At 39.1% G+C, this 25,066-nt stretch overlaps 2 non-coding genes across 2 annotated transcripts; one reads left to right on the forward strand and one right to left on the reverse strand.

Annotated features, from left to right (window-relative positions):
* Positions 1 to 4,258: 4,258 nt before the first annotated feature.
* On the forward strand, positions 4,259 to 4,365 carry LOC148561474 (small nucleolar RNA R71). The gene has a single exon (XR_015887122.1). It is a non-coding gene; the product is annotated as a small nucleolar RNA R71 (small nucleolar RNA).
* Positions 4,366 to 23,770: 19,405 nt separating this feature from the next.
* On the reverse strand, positions 23,771 to 23,878 carry LOC148561475 (small nucleolar RNA R71). Its single transcript, XR_015886672.1, has one exon. It is a non-coding gene; the product is annotated as a small nucleolar RNA R71 (small nucleolar RNA).
* Positions 23,879 to 25,066: the final 1,188 nt, after the last annotated feature.

Below are 25,066 nucleotides of genomic sequence, written 5' to 3' on the forward strand. Positions count from 1 at the left end.
TGTCCAGCACCTCTTTGGGTTACTAAGCATTCTGTAGCAAAGGTTACTCTTGATAGTGGACTTTCAACTGATAATCCCGGGTTAGTTAACCCAAGTTACCAAATGATAAGGCACCCCTAAGAGCTTATTCATCCAAGTAAATCCCTTACACAGGAACACCACAGACACTTCCCTCAAGATTCAAACCCTTGGTGCCTAGCCTTATTTCTTACTCTTTTTCTTTTATTCTTAACTTTCATTTTTCTTTTCCTTTTCTTTTATTGGGATCTTGTTATTTGGCTAGTCTCATGGGGTGTGTTTTAAGCATATGATTCAGGACAGATAGTTGCCTTCCCACCTTATTGGTGAACCAACTTAGCTAATCTATTATCACACCATAAAATTAGGAACTTACTCCACAACTTGAACTTCCCTCTGGTCTTTGATAACACACATTCTCTTTTTATTTGATTAAAAAGGAGGCAAGCAACACAATAAGCAAGATGGAATTGAAAACAGGAAATTTGACTAGCAATCACAGACCTAAGCAATGAGAATACTAAAAACAGAATTGAAAATCCTAAACTACCATGGAAGCATGTTCTATTTCATACATGATTTTCCTTATTTAAAACTTGAAAAAGATGGGACAATGAGGGAACTCCACCACCTTTTACTCATGTGGTTGCCCCTGCTCTCCTTCTTGTTTGTCCTCTTTGTGTCTACTTGTGCTTCCTTGCATCCGTGCTAGTCTGGCTCTTTTCCAGTCTTCAAGTGCCTTCTTTACTGATTTATGACTCTTCTCAACCCTTACTCTTTCATCTCGTGCTAACTCATCCTTCACTTCGTCATATTTTGTGATTCCCGGATGTACATTAGGTAGCTGTCCAACTAAGTATCCAAGCCTTGCTAGCATGTTTACATGATTTCCACTTTCACTCATGTAAACCCCTTCAGAGAATGCCCTGTGCTCGTCAAAGAGTTCTGCTCGTTCTATTTGTTTTCGATGCATCTCATGTATGTGTGCACCCTGATGTGCTTGGATGTTGATTAGCTTCTGGACAGATTCTTGTTGTTCATTTTGCCTTTGTTCTATCCTGTGGAAAGATTCACCCCATTGTTTTCCTTGTTCCAATTGCTGCTCCATCATTTACTTCTGCCACTCCCCTTGTTGATTCGTCCATCTAGAAAATGATTATTCTTGGCGGTTCATCATTTGTAGCTGGAGTTCCTTCTGTGCCTCTTGATTTTCCCAATATTGCCTAGATAAGCCATCAATAGCTTCTTGTAATTGGTGCATGTTCAAGGTGGCTGGGGCTTGCTCTTCTAGGTCTTGTCCTTCTACTACTTGATGGGCTGGCCTCTTCCTAGGCTTCGGTTGAGGTAGGGGAGATGCAACAGCATTCATCCGTCAGACCGTAATTGGAATGCCCTCTTTTATCCACTCGGGGTCTTCGTCTTCAAACACCACCCCAGCCCTGTCGCATAGTCGGAAGATAGTGCTGGGGTAGCCTAACTTTCCTCTAGAATCGCTATTCTCGGCCTTCTTCCTAATGCCTTGGGCTATGAGTTCATGAACCTTGATCTCTCCTCCTTTGAGTATACAGTGCACCATTGTGGCTCTCTTGAGATTCACCTCTGAGTTGTTCCCGGCGGGGAGGATGGATCTTCTTACAATTGTCCATCAATTTTCCTACGAAACAAGAAAAAGTGTAATTGTTAATTGTGTGGATAGTGGCGGCAAAAAAAAATGGGAACAACTACCACTTTTTTTTAGTTTTTGTTTATAACTAACTAAGTAGTATTCATGAATGCCAACCAACTGATTAACTGAATATCCATGTATGCAACATTGGCAACACCAAACTTAGTTTGGTGCCATGTGGTGTAAAAGATTTGTTCAAGGCCCCTAAGAGTGACATGATGTGGGTTACATTCATGTTCTCTTAGTGTGCCTTGAACACCAAACTTGTTCCTCACTATATGTTGCACACAATGATTCATTCAAGTGCATATCAAGTTGATTTGAATTTCATGAACCTTGATTTATTAACTATTTTTAAATGCATGTAAAACATGGGTTGCCTCCCATGAAGCGCTTCTTTAGCGTCACTAGCTTGACGTTATGCCTTTATCAGGGTGGTTGGTAGTGCTTCAAGTCCTCTCCCCTTGCAGTAAATCTATCTCCATTGGCTTCATCAAGGATCTCCACATGTTCTAAGGAGAGGACTCTGTTGATGGTAAAAACTTTAGGTAGCTGAGATGGGATGGTGGGGAGATTGGGGGGAATGGTTGGGAAGTAAGCTGAGATTACTTTATCCCCTGGAGAGAAATCCTCTGTAGGGATCTTCTTGTTCCTCCACCTCATTGGAACCTTCTTCTTTGTTCCTTTTGATGTTGCCTTGCTCTTTGTGACCTCCTCTTCCAAATAGGTTTTGTTGCTGGTCTCATAAGCTCTGGTGGTTTAGGTTCCTCCTGATTTTCTTTGAGCTGTGACAGCTGCTAATTGCCTTGTTCCCCAACTAAGGAGATTTCCAGATGTGCTGGTTGTGCTTCAGTACTTGTTTCTTCCTTCAGTATCTCACTGTGATCTTTGCTTGGTTCTTTGTTCTCTTGATCTGTTTCTTGTGAGGGCTTGAAAACATTGAAGGTGAGTTGTTCATCATGGATCCTCAAAATTAGCTCCCCTCGCTCCACATCTTTAAGTGCTCTGGCTGTAGCCAGGAATGGTCTTCCCAATATGATTGGGTGCAGGTGACTCTCTTCCATGTCCCAGATGACAAAGTCTGTGGGCAGGAAGTATTTTCCAACCTTCACTAGCACATTTTCAACCACTCCTACTACTTGTTTTTGAGTTTTGTCAGCCAGCCTGATAACTACATCTGTGGGTATTATCTCATTGATCTGTAGCCTTTTCATAAGTGATAAAGGCATTAAGTTGATGCTTGCTCCCAGATCGCAAAGTCTTTTATCAAACATTATTTCTCCTATGGCACAGGGGATGTAGAAACTCCCTGGGTCCTTCCTCTTTGTAGGCAGCTCTGGTTGAATGAGAGCACTGCACTCCTTATTCATCACTATAGTTTGTCCTCCCTTGAGTGAGCTTTTTTTGGTCAGCAGTTCCTTCATATACTTAATGTATGAGGGCATTTGTTGGAGGGCCTTGATGAATGGTATGTTTACGTGGAGAGATGCAAACATGTCAAAAAACCTTGAGTATAGTCTCTTCTTTACACAGCCATTTAGTAATTGGGGAAAGGGTGCATAGAGTCTCAGCAGCTCCTTCTGTATCAGCTCCTTCTGTGTAATTATGGTTTCTTGATGATTCTCCCCATGCTTTCCTGCTGAAGTGTCTTCAGGTTGTTCTAATGGGTTGTTCAGCTCTTCCTCAGTCTCCTTATCACTTATAGTAACCATCTTGCAATCTTCCCATCTGACTTTCTTTGCTTCACCTCTCGGATTTTTCTCTGTGTCACTTAGGAAGCTATCAGTAGGTTTGGGGATCTTCTCAGATAAGTATCCCACTTGAAATTCCAGCCTCTTGATGGTTTCTCCCTGTTTCTTGATATTGGCTTGCACCTTCTCTTTGAATACCTTGTTATCTTGAATCTCTTTGCATATGCTTTCAAGTATATTCTCAATCCTTGAGAGTCTATCTTCAGATGATGATGAGTTGAGGTTGGATGGGTGAGTTGGGTTATTTTGGTTTTGGTATGGATGTGGAGAGGTGTTGTTAGGGTGGTGTTGATATGATCTCTGTGTGGAATGTTGGTGAGCTGCATGGTTGTTGGGGTTGTAACGTCTCTGATCTTGGCTTTGATCTTGTTGATTTTCCCACCCAAAGTTTGGGTGATTCCTCTAACCAGGGTTGTAGGTCTTGGAGTATGGATCATGGGTCTGCCTGGGTGAGTTTCCAATGTAGTTGGCTTGTTCTTGCTCATCCTCTGCCTCTGCATTTACTCCCTCTTGGGTTGCTGATGAGGTGGTGATTGCTACTACTTGGTTCCTCTCCATCTTCTTGGTGAGGTCAGCCAGCTGCTTGGTGATAAGCTTGTTTTGGGCCAGCAGTGCATCCACATTGTTTAGCTCCATCACTCCTCTAGTGTTGCCTCTTTCAGAAGCATAGAAATAGTCATTCTCTGCTACAGTCTCAATGACATCTATGGCTTCTTCAATGGTCTTCTTCTTGTTCAGAGATCCCCCTGATGAGTGGTCTACTGCCTTCTTTGATTCATAAGAAACACCTTCATAGAAAATGTGCAGCTGCACCCATTCATTGAACATATATGGTGGGCACCTTCTTGTCAGGTCCTTAAACCTCTCCCATGCTTCATATAGAGTCTCACCATCTTGCTGCCTGAAGGTTTGCACCTCAGCTCTTAGCCTGTTGATCCGTTGAGGAGGATAGAATCTTGCCAAGAACTTGTTTACCACATCTTCCCAGGTTGCTATACTCTCCTTTGGGAAGGATTCCAGCCATTTAGATGCCTTGTCCTTGAGTGAAAAAGGGAACAGAAGTAGTCTATAGGTGTCAGGATGAACACCATTAGACTTCACAGTATCACATATCCTCAGGAAGGTGGTTAGATGTTGATTGGGGTCTTCTTGGACACCTCCTCCGAATGAACAATTGTTCTGAACAAGGGTGATGAGCTATGGCTTTAGTTCAAAGTTGTTGGCATGTATGGTTGGCCTTTGGATGCTACTTCCACAATTTACTGGGTTTGGATTGATGTACGAACCCATAACTCTTCTCTCTTACCTAGCATGATTTGCTAGACCTTCTCTGCCATGGTTGTGAGCCTCTTCTTCATGATGGTTCTCCATATTCTCGTCCATATCTGGTTCAAAGTACTCCTCCTCTTCCTCAGTACCAACTACTCTCTTTCCTCTTGCTTCCTTCCTTAATCTAAGGAAGGTCCTCTCAGGTTCAGAATCAAAGGAAGTTGAAGCCCCGCTTCTTCTCCCTGTCATACAACCAACAAGGCACAAGCAAGGAAATAGATGCAGAAAGTAATTTCTACAGAAATGCTGTTACTGTGAGTGATGCAATATATCAAACAGTTAGTGGGTTAGTGGACTGAATTGTAAACAACTAAGAAAATGGGTAGGGGGAAGGGAAGAGAATAACTGAATAGAAAGTAAATTACTCAAATGAACTTAAATCAAACAAAAGAAAAAAAATGATCAATCTAGTTATCCTCCAATTTAATCATTGTTGATACAAAATCAATCCCCGGCAACGGCACCATAAACTTGATGCACGGAAACTTGTCTCTCAACAATTTTCCTTCGGCAAGTATACCGAATTGTCGTCATGTAAAAACTCACAATAGAGTGAGGTCGAATCCCACAGGGATTGATTGGTCAAGCAACTTTAATTAGAGGAATGTTCTAGTTGAGCGAAGCAGAATTTGATTTGAGCTTTGCAGAAAGTTAAATGGCGGGAAAGTAAATAGCAGAAAATGTAAATTACTGGAAATAAAGAGCTGAATGTAAATGGCGGAAAGTAAATTGTAGAATCTTAAATGGGAATGGGGAAGATGCTCATAAAAGTAAATTGCAGAAATTAAAGGGAATGGGTAAGATCAGCAATGGGGAATTCATTGGGCTTAGGAGATGTTGCATTCTCTGGATCAAGTTCATTTTCATCTCTTCCTCAATCAATGCGTTCATTGATATCCTTGGCAATCTTAAGTGATCGAATTACAATTCCTTGTAATCCAATCTCTCAAATCTTGATCAATAGCCAATTCCTTGGTCAATTGCTCATGAGAAGAGATGAAGTATGGTCACTGATTATACCACATGCATTCCCAAATTAAGTGTTGGTAGAATTATAGTCACCATATCCATCCAACCCCAATTTGGTCCAACATGAGAAAGCATTTCTAGCATGATCTCTTCATTCCTCTTCCAAGGTTCAGAAGAGATCCAAGTGTGAATAGCTTCTTTTCCAAGATAACTACCCAATTGGATGAAGATTGAAAGCTTTCTAGTAAAATCAAGAGAAAAGATAGAAGAAGAATAATGAAAACTAATATTAATCCATCAAATTACAACAGAGCTCCCTAACCCAATGAAAGGGGTTTAGTTGTTCATAGCTCTGGAAATCGAAAACAAAGATGGAAAATACATTATGAAAAGTAAAACTAGAAGTGTAGAGAAAGTAAAATTATACAGAGAGTAGTTCTCCAATTTCCAACTTTACCAAAAAAGTTTCTTTCTAATTCAAAATTATCCCTATATATACTACTCTTCTGATCTTCTAGTTGGTTCTTCAAGTCTTGGATATGGGCCTTTGGATCTTGAGTTTGAATCAGTTATCCTCTAGTTTAAATCAAGAGAAAGTGTGAAGTAGGCAGGGTGTTTAGCTCAGGACGTTAGTGGTGTTAACATTAAGTGAGAGTGTAGGTTTGAGAACGTTAGTGACAATCACCTTTTTCACTAACGTTCCTAACCCAGGGATGATCCACGTTAACTTCAACGTTAGTGGCACCAACGTGACCACTAACGTTGCCTCTTGGTCCTTCGCACACGTTATTGGGACTCACCTTTTCCAATAACGTTGAGAGTCCTCCCTTCCCCCTACGTTAGCATCCACGTTAAATTAGTTAACGTGGCTCTTAACGTAGGCTTGCCAATCCTTCGAGAACATTAGTGATACTTACCTTTGTCACTAAAGTTCCAAGATGCCCCTACTTCCCACGTTAGAGTCCACGTTAACTAGGTTAACGTGGCTTCTAACGTGGTGTTGATAGCCATCTCCAACGTTAGTGACAAAGGTAAGTGTCACTAACGTTGGCGATCACTTGCTTTCTCCACGTTAGCTTCCACGTTAACTAAGTTAATGTGGCAACTAACGTGGCTTATTGTGGCTTGTCCAACGTTAGTGACAAAGGTGAGTGTCACTAACGTTGGCTTCTCTTTTGCTTTCCAACGTTAGAGTCCACGTTAACTGAGTTAACGTGGCTCTTAACGTGGCCACTTATGAGTTTGGTCCAACGTTAGTGACAAAGGTGAGTGTCACTAACGTTGGCCTTATTTCTTTCTTCCACGTTAGAGTTCACGTTAACTTAGTTAACGTGACTCTTAACGTGGGCTATTATGGCTTTCGAAGACGTTATTGGCGATTACTTTTCTCATTAACGTTGCAAGTTAGCTCCCATTCCACGTTAGTGGTCTAGTTAGACTAACGTGGCTGTTAACGTGGTTCTTCCTTGTTTCCTTTGTCCTGAAATCAATCAATAAAGTGCATCAAAGTTCTAATCCAAGTCATGAGACATGCATCATCCAATTTGTCATATAATTCATGCAAAATTCTCATGAAATCATGTAAAGTGCACCATGTTTGCTTGAATCAAGATTTAAGTGAAATTTTACCCAAAACTTGCTTATTTTCTAAGAAAATGCATGAAACTACCCTAAAACAGTAAAGAAAAGGTCAGTGAAACTGGCCAAAATGCCCTGGCATCATCCACCTCGGCCTGCTCAAAGGCATCAGTATCACCTGTCTTCGGCCTACAAGTAAGGGCATCCTCAATATCATGCTCAGTGATGGGCACCTGAACACCTCTAACCAGGACCGAGTCTAGGGTGTGACAGAAGAAGTTGCAATAGAATTTCTGCACCCAAGACCGGTTCACCCGGCTAAGCTCTCGATCCACAAAGTCCAAACCCATCCTCTCAATGCGGTGATTAATTGTTTGTCTCCGATCAGATGGAAGGACCAGCTGCTTTTCAACGTTCAAGTTCTTTGAGTTATAGCTCGGGAACAGAAGTTCACAGTAGAGATTCGGGAACTTGACTAAATCCTGGGCAGGAAGGGATTGGTTCGCCCTCTCCACCTCATCAATAGGATTTTTCGAATAATCCACATAAGGGGAGAAAGGGGAATCTGAGGCCCTTTTCCTCTTTCTGGAGGTGACCTTGCCTTTCCCTTTAGCTGACATCCTGAAAATTAGAATAGAACAAAGTATAAGCAATTAAACAAGCAGCAAGAAGCAAGGGAAAGCATATTCAGGATGTAAGGTAAATGGCAAGTAATCATGATGTGAACTAAAATTGGAAGCTTGAAATGCAAGTAAGCACAAAAGACATATCCATAAACCAAGAATCAAGTAACTCAAGCAATGTAGCATAAGGCTTATGCATTAGGCATATTCATCATCACACCTCAAAAGAATAGTTAGAGAGTTAGATGGATTGAAAAGTGAGGTTAGTAGGTTAGACAAGTTAGAGAGTTAGAAAAAAGAAGAAAAACAAAATTGAAAGTTAGTGGTATGATGGAGAATAGCCTAAGTAGCAGAAAAATGCAGAATGGGTACAACAAGCATGTTCATATACATGAGGGGAGGGCAGTCATTGATGATGAAATATGGAATTGCAAGAAAAGTAGTTAATTGAAACAAGTCATCAATCAGTTCTTTGGCCATCGGTTTTTTTTTTTTTTGCAAAAATTGATGTTGTAAGTTTGAAATGCATGTAGTGTAACACCAACCAAGATAGCAATATATTGAGTGAAGATGAGTTACACAAGCAAAATGCACCAATCGTTGCTAATGCATGAACCAATTCCATAAAATAGCAAGATAGACTGAATGAGGAGGGAAGCACAAGATAAGGGCATTCGGTAATCTTGAAAAATGGAAACAAGGAATGGTTCAAAGTAAGTCACAGGAAACGTATGAAATATGGAAAACTGACCCAAGGATACCTAAGAATTAAACTTGATGTAGCTTGGTGAATAAGCAATTTCAAAGCCAACAAGTTCAATCATAAGCAAGATGTTTGAAAGCAAAGCAATTCTAGAAAATTGGGCAGCATTTCGGCAGTAATTCGGACGTTTCCGGGCAGCAACTAACAGTAGGAAAGACATATGAATCCAAAAAAAAACAAGAAGCATAAACAAATAGCAGCAAAAAGGCAGTATACATGATGATAAGTGGGATGAACAAAACCAGGCAGCAACAACAGAATCAAAAAATAAGAAATGCAGCAGGCAGTAAAGTATAAAGAATGCGTCACAGCAAAATGATCAACACCACTCAGCAAGCAGTCAATATATGCACAATTAGGTAAACAGATATGGCGCAATCATCAGGCCTAGAATCCTCTATCCAGAACCTAATTACCTAACAGCAGATATTTCTATCTAACCTAGAAATCAAAATCAAATCCTAACTAACTAATAAGGGCTAACAGCAACTAATAACAGAAGCAGACTAAGAAAAGGAAATAGAGCGGGAGTGAAGGTTGGTAACCTGGGATGCAGGGCAGAAATGGGGAAATGGGAAGGCAATAGGGATGAGGCAGGGCAGAAACATAGTGGCCGCCTCAGATGGTGGTGGCAGCGACCCCACGGCGACGCAACAGGAGCCGGCGCGGTGGCAGTTGAGGGAAGAATTGAGAGGGTGAGGAAGTGAGAGGAAGAAGGAATGAGTTATGAAGAGAGAGAATGGGGGTGAGGAAAGGGAAGAAAGCGGCGACGGCGGCGGCGTGGCCGGCGGAGGTGACTGGGGAGAAGAGGGGGTTCAGAAGAAGGAGTTAGAGAAGAAAAAGGGTGAAAGGGAGCGCCTGCACGAGTGTTCGTCGCGCCTTAGGGTTATCCTAATTTTGGAACTGACGCGGGCGCGCACAGTGCGCGTCCGCGTGCCTTGATGGATATAGGGATGGACGCGGGAGCGTCTTGTGCACTCATGCATGGCTGGAAGAATTAGCAAGCACGCGTACGCGTATTGTATGCGTGTGCATGCGAAGGGTTGGGCTGAGGGCTCAGTGCTGGCCTAGCACCAGCACAACTGTCTGCACGAAGTATGGGCTGGGGCCAGCCGCATAGGGACGCGTATGCGCAATGTGTGCTTCCGCGTGCTTGGCCATCTGGTCTAGTTGTGCGCAAGCGCGACGTGCGCGCTCACGTGTGCCCTCCATCGCTGCATGGACGCGCACGCGTACCGTGTGCGTCCGCGTGGGTCGAGTTGGGCTAAAGGCTCAACGTTTTCACAAGAGGGACCCAACTCTCTGGAAAATCTATGGTGTTGCATCCGCTCATGGACGCGTGCGCGTACAGCGTGCGCGCGCGTCTTCCCCCCCCCCCCCTCCCCCCTTTTTATATATATATTTGAAACATAGAAATAGAATTTGACACTCTCCTAACATATAGACACTCTAAAGTAACTAAAATTCAGATTTAACAAAAATCTTTAACAACAACTTGCACTTCAAGTAACCTATTTTAACAACAAGTTAAACTAATCAAAACACACTATAACCTATCGATCAAAACAAAATGTATAAGAGTGTATTAAAGAAGAAAACTACCTATGATGGCAACTCAAATCACTTATTAGGTATACATACAAGAGAATGGAAAGAGTTTACCATGGTGGGGTGTCACCCACCTAGCACTTTTATTTATTGTCCTTAAGTTGGACTTATGGGGAGCTTCATATCAAGGAGGCTTGTGCTTGAAGCTATCTTTGAACATCCACCAATGCTTGAATCTCCAATAAGCTCCATTCTTCAAAGTTAATATCTTCAAGCTTTGACGAAGTTCTTCACAAACCATGAGTTCCCAAATTTGATTTTCCTTGTGCGATCCGGGATCCCACACTTTGTTTTGACACCCGTCCTTGAGTTGGTCATCAATATTCCATCCGGGTGGCATGACCTTAGAATTCTCATAGAAGGTTCCAAATAACTTCCTAGACCTATGCAATTTGGTTCCACACCAACCATTGCTCTTGAATTTTGAGCTTGCATCCGTCATGAGCTTAGAATGATGTTCCCAACCACTACATAACTCTTTCCTACTCTTAACTCCACAAAGAGCTCTAAGTTGACCATCATTTTCAATCAAACCATATTCAAGTGAGAAAGTAAAGCTTAGGGATAAGAATTTTACCCACTTGAATGTTGTGTTGGATGGTGACTCGGGGAGGGAGACCTCCCCACACTTAGACAATGAGAGGTCTACTTCTTTAGGCTCTTCTTTAGTTGCTTCCACCTCTTCGCAAGCTTCTTCAATTTCAACCTTTCTCCTTTTATCACTTGGCTAGGTGTTGTCTTCAAGAACTTCAATTTCATGCCCAATGAGAGGTGATTCAATTTTGGATAGGAATTCATTGATGAATGAATTCATCTCTTGATCAACCTCTTCATATTCTTCAATTTCGATATACACCAATTCAACTTTTTTCCTTTTGTAGATTTCTTCCGATTCGCTCTCTTTCTCATTGCTCACCAAGGATATGGGAGGTTGTGCACATTCTTCTATAATTTCAACTTCATGTCCATTGGGAGAGGATTCAATTGTAGATAGGAATACATCCATGATTGAATCCATCTCTTGATAAGCCTCTTTCAAGTCTCCAACGATGATATGCCTTGGAGGTTGCGCACCATCCTCAACATCAACATCAAGCTTCTTGGAAGAATGCTCCATGATGCTACATTCCCTTGGACTTTCAACATCTCTTAAATCTTCAACCACTTCTTCCTTTTCTTTAATAGCCATAGGCTCCTCCAATTGTTCTAACACAAAGTGGCATCCCTCATCACCCACCGAAGTTTCCAATCTCTCCTTCATGCTATGCTCTTCAATTGATTCTTCACATGTGGTTATAGAAGCAGCTTGAGTGTTCAAGCATTGGTAGGCTAAAGTATGCACTACCTTGGTCAAGTTAGTCAAAAACTCTAGCGTGTTCCTTTGCATATCCGCTTGTCCTTGAAGTAGCAAGGTGAGAGAGTCATCTATTTGAGCTTGGGGTGGATAGGAGGGTTCATAATTTTGAAGAGAGGGTTCATAGTAGGAAGGTGGTTCTTCTTGGTAAGGGTATGGAGACAGTGTGCATTGAGGTGGTTCATGGTAGTAGTCATGATAAGGTTGTGGTGGTTGTAGAAGTTCTTGCTCATAATGGTCATAAGAATATGGTATGGGTGATTGGTCATATGATGGATATGGATCATAGGAAGGTGTTTGGTAATGAGAGGCTTGTGAGAATGCTTGAGGTTCATGTTGAGGATAAGAGTTATAGGCATATGATGGTGGTAATTGCTTTTCACATAAAGTTCCACCATAGCCATTGAATTGACATGTATTAGGATGGTGATTATACCTATAAGTATCCAGAGGTTGTTGCCAATAGGAGTGATTAATTTCTTGAGGGTCCTCCCATCTTTGTTGGTTCCATCCATAATGAGTGTCATCATTGAAGTCCACATTTCTTACAACACAATTAGGACCAAACCCATAGCCAAGTTAGAGTTCATGGTAGCAAAAACAAAAATAGAAGGAACAAAAACAAGAGGATAAAATCTAGCTACTAAATCAAACAAGCAAAATATTCACAATATTCACATATATACAATAACCAATAATATAACACCATTGCAATTCTCCGGCAACGGCACTGATAAACCACTATTTTATGGTTTATCTTGTGCTCAATTGAGTGGATTTTATCAATCTTTCATACACTTATTCATATGATTTGCATGAGTTTACGTTTTCCTTCCTGATTTTGTGCTATGATTAAAAACATGCTTCTTTGGTCTTAATTTTGATATGTTTAATCTTCTCTTATTACCATTCGATGCCTTGATATGTGTGTTAAGTGTTTTCAGAGATTACAGGGCAGGAATGGCTTAAAGGATGGAAAGGAAGCATGCAAAAGTGGAAGGAATACAAGAAGTTGAAGGAACTGCAAAGCTGTCAGCCTGACCCTCTCGCACTAAAACGACCATAACTTGAGCTACAGAGGTCCAAATGATGCGGTTTCAGTTGCATTAAAAACTAACGTTCGGAACTTCGATTTGATATATAATTTGCCATAGTGGCCGTACAGCTAGGAGACGCGAATGCGTGCTCCACGTGGGCACATTGCAGTGACGAAAATTAGCGTGGCAGATTTCGCAATCAGCGATTTCTTGGCTATTTCAGACCCAGTTTCAAGCCCAGAAAACACAAATTAAAGGCTGCAAAGTAGAGAAATGAAGGGGGACGATGAATAATTCACTTTCTATAATTTAGATATAGTTTTTAGAGAGAGAAGTTCTCTCCTCTCTCTTAGGATTAGGATTAGGATTTATATTAGGATTTAGGATTTCAACTTCTTCTCAGGTTCTATATTCCTTTTATATTTTTATTTATGCTAATGCTTTTATTCGTATCTAACTCATGTTACCAATTTGGCTTATGAATTCTTTATGTTTAGATTGATTTTCTTAATTAATATAATTTGAGGTATTTTCAGATTCGATATTGCTTGCTTTATTTATATGAATGCTTTTAATTTAATTTAGATGTTTTCTCCCTTTTGGCTCTGGTTAAGTAATTGGTGACGCTTGAGTTATCAAATAAAGCAGTGGTTGAAATTGGGAGTTGCTGATTAATTTGAGTTCTAATAACTCTAGCCTTTCCAAAGGAAAGACTAGTACTTGAAGACGAAATTAATTAGTCCACTTGACTCAACTAAGCGGGATTAAAACCCAATTCTCATCACCATTGATAAGGATAACTAGGATAGGAATTCCAGTTCTCATACCTTGCCAAGAGTTTTATTAATTATTAATTTATTTTTCTTGTCAATTAAATTACTTGTTCAAACCTTTTAAAAACCCAGAACTCTACCTTTTACATAGATAATAATGAGTCACACCTCCATGCAATTCCTTAAGAAGACGACCCGAGGTTTAAATACTCGGTTATCACTTTTATTGGGTTTGCTTAAGTGACAAACAAAACTTTTGTACGAAAGGATTTTCTGTTGGTTTAGAAACTATACTTACAATGCGATTACTTTTATTCTTTACCGATAGAAAAACCTGATCGTCAGGCGCCATTTTGATGAGAGGACTTTTGATGGTTTAGAATTTCACAAATGAAGTCTCGTTGCAAGTATAGTTTCTAAGCCAACACTAATCCTTTCATACAAAAATTTTGTTAGTCACTAAAACAAACCCCTAAATTTATAAACCGAAGTATTGGAACCTCGGGTCGTTCTCCCTAGGAATTACAATAAAGTGTTCTTGTTATTGGTTATGGAGTGTGTTTGGGGTTTTTGGGATAAGAGACATGAAATGTAAATGGCAATGAAAATAAACTAACAACTAGAAAAGCTCTTGGCAAGATTATGACAACTAGAAGTCCTATCCTAGTTATCCTCCTCCATTATGATCATAAATTGTCCATTGCTACCACTTAGTTAACCTCTAACCATGGAGGAAAGTCAAGTGGATGAATCAACTTGATTCCATAAATCCTAGCCAACTCCCAAGGGAAAGACTAGCTTTAGTGGTATCCAAATCAATTAGCAACTTCTAATTATCAATCAACAAAGGAATTAAATAACTCAAGCGTCACTAATTACTCCACCTAGGCCAAGAGGAACAAAATCTACACTAAAATCCAACCAAGCATTTCATCAAACACTTGGAAGGTACTAAAGAGAAGCATAGTAAATAGATAACAACAATAAAATCTAACAACAATTATTGCAAAGAACTAATAACAACAATTAAAGGAAACAAGATCTACATGAATTACCTCAAATTGCATTAAAAGAAAATAGAATGAATAAGAGTAGATCTACAAACAAAATAGAAGAAAGAAATAACAACAATAGAAGAATGATGAATGTAACAACATAAAATTGAAAGGTAGAAGAAGAGGAAAGCATGAATTGAAACCTAGATCTAAATTATTGAACTAAACCTAATCCTAATTCTAATCCTAGAGAGAAGTGAGAGCTTTTCTCTCTAAAACTAAAACTAAACTAGCCTAATGTGTGTTATGATAGATGATCCCCCTTCTCCCCTCAATTCTTGGTCCTTTTTGAGTGTTTTTTGGCGCCAAAGTTGACTTGTATTGGGCCTTGCAGGCCTTCAGAATTCACTGGCCACGATTTCATTAAAAAATCATAAATCAACACCGACGCGTACGCGCACAGCACGCGTATGCGTCCCTGTGCGATTTCGCAAAGTGCACGTAAGCGCGGGCAAACTTTAGCTCAAGCTTTTTGTCCTCTCTTGCTCTTTGCCATTCCTTCTTTCTTCAACCCTCTTCAAAGCTCTTTTCACCTATCATCAATCAATCAAAAACATCAAAGCTATGCTCAAAATCATGAGATTGTTTCTCTTTCATAATATATGACAATTATAGCACAAAATCTCATGAAAATGCATTAATTTATCCATGGTTGATTGAATCAAAGGAAACATGAAATTCTACCCAATTGGCTTACTTATGGCTCAAGAAAGTGCATAAAATCTATTGAAAACAAAAGAAAAAGACTAGTGAAACTAGGCTAAGATGACTTGTCATCACAACACCAAACTTAAAGCTTGCTTGTCCCCAAGCAAGAAAAGAATTATGCTCAAAGGTTTTTCAATTAGAATGGATTTGAAGAATTACATGTACTATCCTGTGAGTGAAGTGATTAAGTGACAGTGGGGTGAACTCTAAATTATATGCTCATGCAAGGGCTTCAGTGCTTACTAGTCCCTACATCTTGGGGGTCTTAGGTCTTAGAACTTTCATCCAAATAATATCATGGAGATGTCTCTATAGGTAATCACCTTGAAGCAGCTTATAGTTTCTGTGCTTTGGCCGTGACTCTAAGTGTCATGTCTCAAAGCGGCTCTTTAGATAAGCTTTCAATCAATACTCCTAAACCAGTTGGTTTTAAGGTATTAGGTGTTGAAGCAACCCTTAGAATTTACTTGCTCAAGCCTCTCTCTTTGACACAGTTCGACCACAAGCATTTACTAGGATAATAACTCTTTGAGTTCTTGTTTCTTTCTTCTTTTCTGCCTAGTAATTGATGCTCAGAGCCTTGGGTCATGTTCTCTTTGTTTTTATATCTTCTTTATTTTCTTTTGTTTGCTGCTTCTTGGATCAATAAATGTTCGAAAATCTCCACAATACTTCTTTAAACTCTATGTTCTGTCTATGAGCTCCCATGCAAGTTTTCATAAGCATGCAACCTCAATGCATAATCACACAACCAGAACCACCACTTCTCTTAACCTTTTACTTGCCTCAAAATTGTTTAATTCCTCAATCCTTCTTTTCAAAGAACTATCATGCGGTGCCCCTTTTTTTTTTTGAAATCCTGAGTGCACGCAAGTTTGAAAAGTGTAATGTTGTGAAAAATCAAGCATCTTTAATTATTGAATTACAGAAAAATTATACTATGTAGACAGGCAGGGGTATTATATCACTTTCAATCATAGCAGTATTTGATATAAAATAATCACTGAACAATACAACCTTTTGGAATTTACTTGCTGTCCTCCTCCTCATCATCATCATTGCTGGTCTTCACATCCCTCTTTCATCTCTTTGATTGATAATACTTAATCTTTCCAAAAGTTTGCATGGTGCTCTGCAGTGATATTGAAAGTTGCTTGTTCCCCAAGCACTTAAAAAAATTGGTTAGCATGCATGATTTATTTGTGGGCCTTTGAACTTACTTTGGTGTGGGAACACCAAACTTAGTACCTTGCCAATGGTTCTCATGCATCAGATTAACCATGTGTGAAACTCTTTTTTTCTTTTTCAAAAGCAATAAAACTAAAAACTTAGGAAACAGTAGAATAGTTAACTAGTTTATCTAAATGCTTGAAGCTAGCATTATGCAGAAGGTGAGAATACATTTTATGATGGGATTTTGGTGGAACACCAAACTTAGAATCCTTCATTCTCCTTTATATTGTTTTGGTGTGCAACACCAAACTTAGCTTCTTGCAATATAGATAGAGCTAATTAACCTTCTTTTATTAAAATAGCTATGAAAGGAAAACTACCTCAGGTTGGGTTGCCTCCCAACAAAGTGCTTCTTTATTGTCACTAGCTTGACATCTTTCATCCTCTGATCATGGAAGCTGAGGCTTCTATTGCCTTTGGTTTCCTCCTCTTACTGTGGGCTTTTCCTTGATGATTGCTTCTTTTCCCATAGCCCTCTTCTCACTTGCCTCTATGATCGCTTTACATTTCTCACACCTGGCAACTTTCTCATTGTCTTTCAGGTTGTCTTCAGTGACTCTGGGGGACGTAATTGCCTTCTCCTTAGCCATTTCTGCAAGGTGCTTAGCCAGTTGTGCCATTTGCCTCTCAAGTCCTCTTATTAAGGCTTCTTGCTCTTTACTCACTTCCTCTTGGTGTTTCATTATTCTCTCTATCAAGATCTCTAAGTTGGTGATCCTCTGAGAGTCTTGTGAGATTGAGTGGTCGTGGGGTGTCTGAGGTTGAAAGGGTGAGTGTTGTGGTGGTGATGTATAGTGGTTAATATTGGTATGGTGGTGTCTTTGCTGGTTTGGGAAATTGGGGTTGTTGTGGTTGAAGTCCCTTGGTCCTTGATTTTGGTGCTCACTCCTCCTCCAGTTGTAATGAGTCCTCCAGGGTGGGTTGTATACATCACCTTGGAACTTGTGTTGGAACATGCTTGAGGTACTACGTGGAGAGTGTGATTGCTCATGATTTTGTTGCCCATGGTCAATTGTTCCAAAACCTTTTTCAGGTTGATTCCAACCATGTGAGTTTTGAGTTAGGTTGTATGCATTTACTACAGCAGTTCGCAGCTCATTGATTTTTCTGACCATTATCTCTAGTTGTTGCAGAGTCTGCTGATGCATTTGCTTGTTTTGGTTCATGACTGCACGAACACCTTCAATTTCCTTCTCTTGGGTGAATGGTTGTACTTCTGCCTTTGGTTTAACAATTCCCTGAGGTGGTTTCAACTTGGTCAGGAGTTCACTTATTAGTTCTTCCCATCCAATGATGCTTCCTTGTGGGAAAGCTTCAAACCATTGAGCAACATCGTTCATGGTGATGAGTGGGTGCTCCAAATTGTGGGTTGCATTATCATCTAAGGTGGGATATTACTCCCCTGCTTACTGGAATTCACTGAGTTCCCCTCCATGATCTGCACAATCACAAACTGTCCAAATGAAGATTGAATATATTCATGCCCAAGATGTGATCAGAAAATTAGCTGACACAATGTATCAAACAGTTGATAGGCTTAAAAGATTAATAAAAGGAAATTGTTTCTCTCGTATATTCAACAAGCAAAAGCATAAGAATCACACAAAGCCAGAGAAACCAGGAGAACTTTAATCTATTGCTAGAATGAAGTTTTAGTTAGCTTAAGCAAAAATTCAAACAGTTAGCGTGTTAGTTAAAAGTTAAAGAAACAGAAAAGAAAAAGTGCTTGATCTAGATCTCCACTTCACTTAATCATTGTCAATCTATTCCAATCCCCGGCAACGGTGCCAAAAACTTGATGTGTGGAAAACGATCCAACACAAAACTCACCGGCAAGTGTACCGGGTCGCATCAAGTAATAATAACTCACGTGAGTGAGGTCGATCTCACAGGGATTGAAGGATTGAGCAATTTTAGTTTAGTGGTTGATTTAGTCAAGCAAACAGAAGTTGAGTTGAGTGATTTGTGATTGCAGAAACTAAATTGCTTAAAATGTAAAGGGAGAAGGGTAGATTGCAGGAAATTAAAGAGCAAAGAAAGTAAATAAGCTAAATCTTAAAGAACAAGTAATGTAAATTGCAGAAACTTAGATTGCAAGAAATGTAAATGGCTGAATCTTAAAGTGCAAGAAATGTAAATTGCTTGAATTATAAAAGGAGTTGGGAATTGGGATTGTAGAAATTAAACAAGGAGAAGTAAATTGCAACAAGCAGGGAAGTAAAAGATGAATTTAATTGCAGTAGATCTCAAACAGAAAATGTAAATTGCTTGAAGAAGCGTTCAACAGAGAAATCAAAAGGAAATTTCAGATCTCAGGACCCAAGAGACTACATAACCAAGTCTAGATCTCACTGCCTTTCTAGATCCAAATTCAGAATTCAATTGCAAGAAAAATTAAAGATCAAACAGAAGAAGAAGTAAAACCAAATTCAATTCCCAAAAGTTGCGGTAAAGTGAGACAGAGAGATCTCAAGGTGAGATTGAGACAGAATTTCCTCAATTCTTCAACCCAAGATTTAAGACAAGTGTAAATGAAATTGAAAACAAGAAAACTAAGAAGAAGAGAATTCAATTCTCCTTCCCCAAGACTCAGAATCTCAAAATAACTCCTAACCAAAAGCTCTCCAAAACTACCCAGCGAAACTAAAAAAAAAGAAAAGCTCCCCGAAAACTTAAATTCTAAGCTATTTATACACTCTCTTCAAATGATCTTCAAGCCTTGAACTGGGCCCTTGCTCTTGATGGAATTGGGTTGACAAAAGCCTCTGTTGATTGCTCTTGGAGTTGGAAAGAAACCCACTTGTGAACCAGGTCAGAACCGGGCCATGAACCATTAAAGCTTGAGTCAAAGTTTGAGGCAAAATTTGACTCAAGCTTTTTGTAGCAGATTGCCTCCCGTGCTGTCATCCACGTTTGGCTCAAAGTTTGAGGTCAAACTTGAGCTCAAACGTGGATCCTCCCTTGCATGTCCTTTGGCCAACGTTTGGCCCAACGTTTGAGGCAAACGTTGGCGCAAACGTGGCTCAATCAAGCCTTCAATCAGGGACTCTTCTTCATACTCAAATGGCACCAATGTTTGACCTCAAGTTTGAGGCAAACGTTGGTGCAAGCTTTTTTCCTCCTGGGTGTTCTTTTTGTGGCGCCAACGTTTGACTCAAAGTTTGAGGCAAACGTTGGCGCAAGCTTTTTGCTCCCTGTGTCTTTCTTCTTTTTCTCTGAGGGTGCCAACATTTGACCTCAAGTTTGAGGCAAATATTGGCACAAACTTTTGATGCCTCTAGGGTGAAGTCAAGCTCTTCCTCACGTTTGAGCTAAAGTTTGAGGCAAACTTTGGCTCAAGCTTTTTGTCCTCTCTTGCTCTTTGCCATTCCTTCTTTTTTCAACCCTCTTCAAAGCTCTTTTCACCTATCATCAATCAATCAAAAACATCAAAGCTATGCTCAAAATCATGAGATTGTTTCTCTTTCATAATATATGACAATTATAGCATAAAATCTCATGAAAATGCATTAATTTATCCATGGTTGATTGAATCAAAGGAAACATGAAATTCTACCCAATTGCCTTACTTATGTCTCAAGAAAGTGCATAAAATCTATTGAAAACAAAAGAAAAAGACTAGTGAAACTAGGCTAAGATGACTTGTCATCACTTGGTGTGCGCGCGCGTCCATGGCCAATCATTGAATCCTACTCGGAATACCACAGACAAGGTTTAGACCTTTCGGATTCTCTTGAATGCCGCCATCATTCTAGCTTACGCCACGAAGATTCTGGTTAGGAGATCTAAGAGATACTCATTCTAGCTTAATTCATGTAGAACAGAAGTGTTTGTCAGGCACGCGTTCATAAGGGAGAAGGATGATGAGCGTCACACATAATCATCACCTTCATCACGTTCTTGGGTGCGAATGGATATCTTAGAAGAGAAATAAGAAGAATTGAATAGAAAACAGTAGTACTTTGCATTAATCTTTGAGGAACAGCAGAGCTCCACACCTTAATCTATGGAGTGTAGAAACTCTACCGTTGAAAATACATAAGTGAAGGTCCAAGCATGGCCGAGATGGCCAACCCCCTAAAGCGTGATCAATAGTCTCCTAAGATGAACAATGGATTAAAACTAAGACCAAAGATGGTCAAAAAGACTAGTAAAGGGTCCTATTTATAATAAACTAGCTACTAGGGTTTACATGAGTAAGTAATTGATGCATAAATCCACTTCCTGGGCCCACTTGGTGTATGTTTGGGCTGAGCTGAAGTGTAGCACGTGCAGAGGCCATTTGTGGAGTTGAACGCCAGTTTCTGTGCCAGTTTGGGCGTTCAACTCTGGTTTTGGATCCTTTTCTGGCGCTGGACGCCAGATTTGGGCAGAAGGCTGGCGTTGAACGCCAGTTTACGTCATCAATTCTTGGACAAAGTATGGACTATTATATATTGATGGAAAGCCCTGGATGTCTACTTTTTAACGCAACTGGAAGCGCGCCATTTCGAGTTCTGTAGCTCCAGAAAATCCACTTTGAGTGCAGGGAGGTCAGAATCCAACAGCATCAGCAGTCCTTTTTCAACCTCTGAATCTGATTTCTGCTCAAGTCCCTCAATTTCAGCCAGAAAATACCTGAAATCACAGAAAAACACACAAACTCATAGTAAAGTCCAGAAATGTGAATTTAACACAAAATCTATTAAAAACATCCCTAAAAGTAACTAGATCCTACTAAAAACATACTAAAAACAATGTCAAAAAGCGTATAAATTATCCGCTCATCAGTGACCATAGCTTGCTTCATACCAACAATCTCCGTAGGATCGACCCTTACTTACGTAAGGTTTATTACTTGGACGACCCAGTGCACTTGCTGGTTAGTTGTATCGAAGTTGTGAATGAAAAACGATTTATTAAGACGTGCGTACAGAGTTTCTGGCGCTGTTGCCGGGGATCACAATTTCGTGCACCAGGTTTTTGGCGCCGTTGCTGGGGATTGTTTGAGTTTGAACAACTGACGGTTCATCTTGTTGCTCAGATTAGGTAATTTTCTTTTTGTTTTATTTTCAAAATTTTCAAAAAAATCTTTCAAAAAAATTTTTCTCTTTTGTTTTCGAAAAAATTTTTAAAAATAAATGTTTTCAAAAAATATTTTTCTTCAGAATTTTTAAGAATGAATTCTAGTGTTTCATGATGATTTGTTGAATCCTGGCTGGCTGTAAGCCATGTCTAATCTTTTGGACTGGGGTTTCAACTTATCATCACAAGAGGTTGTTGATTCTCACACACTTAGTTGTTCTATACATGGAAGGTATCAACAGCATACTAAAGCTTGGCTGGCTATTAAGCCATGCCTGACCCTTTGATTGGAGCTTTAGACTAAAGAGCATAAGATTCCTGGAATTCATATTAAAAATTTTGGAATCCTTATTTTTCTTTTTCAAAATGATTTTCGAAAAAATTAAAAGAAAATACAAAAAAATCAGAAAATCATAAAAATAAAAAAAATATATTTTTTGTGTTTCTTGTTTGAGTCATGTGTCATGTTATAAGTTTGGTGCCAATTGCATATTCATCTTGCATTTTTTGAAAATTCATGCATTCATAGTGTTCTTCATGATCTTCAAGTTGTTCTTGGTAAGTCTTCTTGTTTGATCTTGATGTTTTCTTGTTTTGCATCTTTTCTTGTTTTTCATATGCATTCTTGCATCCATAGAGTCTAAACATGAAAGATTTCTAAGTTTGGTGTCTTGCATGTTTTCTTTGCATATAAAAATTTTCAAAAATATGTTCTTGGTGTTCATCTTGACAATCAAAGTGTTCTTGGTGTTCATCTTAACATTCATAGCATTCTTGCATGCATTCATTGTTTTGATCTAAAAATTTTCATGCATTGCATCATTTTGTTGTTTTTCTCTCATCATAAAAAATTTCAAAAATAAAAAAAATATCTTTCCCTTTTTCACTCATAAATTTCGAAAATTTGAGTTGACTTTTTCAAAACTTTTTAAAATCTAGTTGTTTTTATGAGTCAAATCAAAATTTTCAATTTAAAAATCCTATCTTTTTCAAAATCTTTTTTCAAAAATTAAATCTTTTTCATTTTTCTTAGTTACTTTCGAAAATTTCAAAAATATTTTTCAAAAATATTTTTCTTATCTTTACCTCCTAATTTTCGAAAATAACATCATCAATTAATGTTTTGATTCAAAAATTTCAAGTTTGTTACTTGCTTGTTAAGAAAGATTCAAACTTTGAGTTCTAGAATCATATCTTGTGATTTCTTGTGAATCAAGCCATTAATTGTGATTTTAAAAATTAAATCTTTTTCAAAACTAATTTCAATCACATCTTTTCAAAAATATCTTCTTATCTTATCTTTTTCAAAATTTGATTTTAAAATATCTTTTCTAACTTCTTATCTTCTTATCTTTTCAAAAATTTATTTTCAAATTTGTTTCAACTAACTAACTAACTTTTTGTTTGTTTCTTATCTTTTCAAAACTACCTAACTAACTCTCTCTCTCTAATTTTCGAAAATATCTTCCCTCTTTTTCAAAATTTCTTTTTAATTAATTAATTATTTTAATTTTTGATTTTAATTTTCGAAAAATTACTAACCTTTTTCAAAAACTATTTTCGAAAATCACTAACTCTTTTTCAAAAAAATAATTTTCGAAAATTCTCTTTCTCTCTCATCTCCTTCTTTTCTTCTACTCACACAGGGACCTCTATACTGTGGTAAAAAGGATCCTTATTAATAATTTTTCTGTCCCTCTTTTTCATATGATCAGGAGCAAAGACAAGAACATTCTTGTTGAAGCAGATCCAGAACCTGAAAGGACTCTGAAAAGGAAACTAAGAGAAGCTAAATTACAACTATCCAGCAAGCACCTGTCAGAAATTTTTGAACAACAAGAGGACATGGTAGCCGAAAATAATAATAATGCAAGGAGGATGCTTGGTGACTTTACTGCACCAAATTCCAATTTACATGGAAGAAGCATCTCTATTCCTGCCATTGGAGCAAACAATTTTGAGCTTAAACCTCAATTAGTTTCTCTGATGCAGCAGAACTGCAAGTTTCATGGACTTCCATCTGAAGATCCTTTTCAGTTCTTAACTGAATTCTTGCAGATATGTGATACTGTTAAGACTAATGGAATAGATCCTGAAGTCTACAGGCTCATGCTTTTCCCTTTTGCTGTAAGAGACAGAGCTAGAATATGGTTGGACTCTCAACCTAAGGATAGCCTGAACTCTTGGGATAAGCTGGTCAAGGCTTTCTTAGCCAAGTTCTTTCCTCCTCAAAAGCTGAGTAAGCTTAGAGTGGATGTTCAGACCTTTAGATAGAAAGAAGGTGAATCCCTCTATGAAGCATGGGAGAGATACAAAGAACTGACCAAAAAGTGTCCTTCTGACATGCTTTCAGAATGGACCATCCTGGATATATTCTATGATGGTCTATCTGAATTGGCTAAAATGTCATTGGATACTTCTGCAGGTGGATCCATTCACCTAAAGAAAACGCCTGCAGAAGCACAAGAACTCATTGACATGGTTGCTAATAACCAGTTCATGTACACTTCTGAGAGGAATCCTGTGAGTAATGGGACGCCTATGAAGAAGGGAGTTCTTGAAATTGATACTCTGAATGCCATACTGGCTCAGAATAAAATATTGACTCAGCAAGTCAATATGATTTCTCAGAGTCTGAATGGAATGCAAGCTGCATCCAACAATACTCAAGAGGCATCTTCTGAAGAAGAAGCTTATGATCCTGAGAACCCTGCAATAGCAGAGGTAAATTACTTAGGTGAACCTTATGGAAACACCTATAATCCATCATGGAGAAATCATCCAAATCTCTCATGGAAGGATCAACAAAAGCCTCAACAAGGCTTTAATAATGGTGGAAGATACAGGTTCAGCAATAGCAAGCCTTTTCCATCATCCACTCAGCAACAGATAGAGAACTCTGAACAAAATACCTCTAAATTAGCAAACTTAGTCTCTTATCTATCTAAGGCCACTGTAAGTTTCATGAATGAAACAAGGTCCTCCATTAGAAATTTGGAGGCACAAGTGGGCCAGCTGAGTAAAAGAGTCACTGAAATCCCTCCTAGTACTCTCCCAAGCAATACAGAAGAAAATCCAAAAGGAGAGTGCAAGGCCATTGAAATGACCATCATGGCCGAAACCACAAAAGAGGAGGAGGACGTGAATCCCAAGGAGGAAGACTTCCTGGGACGTCCAGTGATCAATAAGGAGTTTTCCTCTGAGAAACCAAAGGAATCTGAGGCTCATCTAGAGACCATAGAGATTCCATTGAACCTCCTTATGCCATTCATGAGCTCTTATGAGTATTCCTCTTCTGAAGAGAATGAGGATGTTACTGAAGAGCAAGATGCCAAGTTTCTTGGTGCAATCATGAAGCTGAATGCCAAATTATTTGGTATTGAGACTTGGGAAGATGAACCTCCCCTGTTCACCAATGAACTAAGTGATCTGGATCAACTGACATTGCCTTAGAAGAAACAGGATCCTAGAAAGTTCGTAATACCTTGTACCATAGGCAACATGATCTTTGAAAAGGCTCTGTGTGACCTTAGTTTA

This window comes from Arachis ipaensis, chromosome B6 (genome assembly GCF_059453495.1).
Source record: "Arachis ipaensis isolate K30076 ecotype BB chromosome B6, ASM5945349v1, whole genome shotgun sequence".
Classification (NCBI taxonomy): domain Eukaryota; kingdom Viridiplantae; phylum Streptophyta; class Magnoliopsida; order Fabales; family Fabaceae; genus Arachis; species Arachis ipaensis.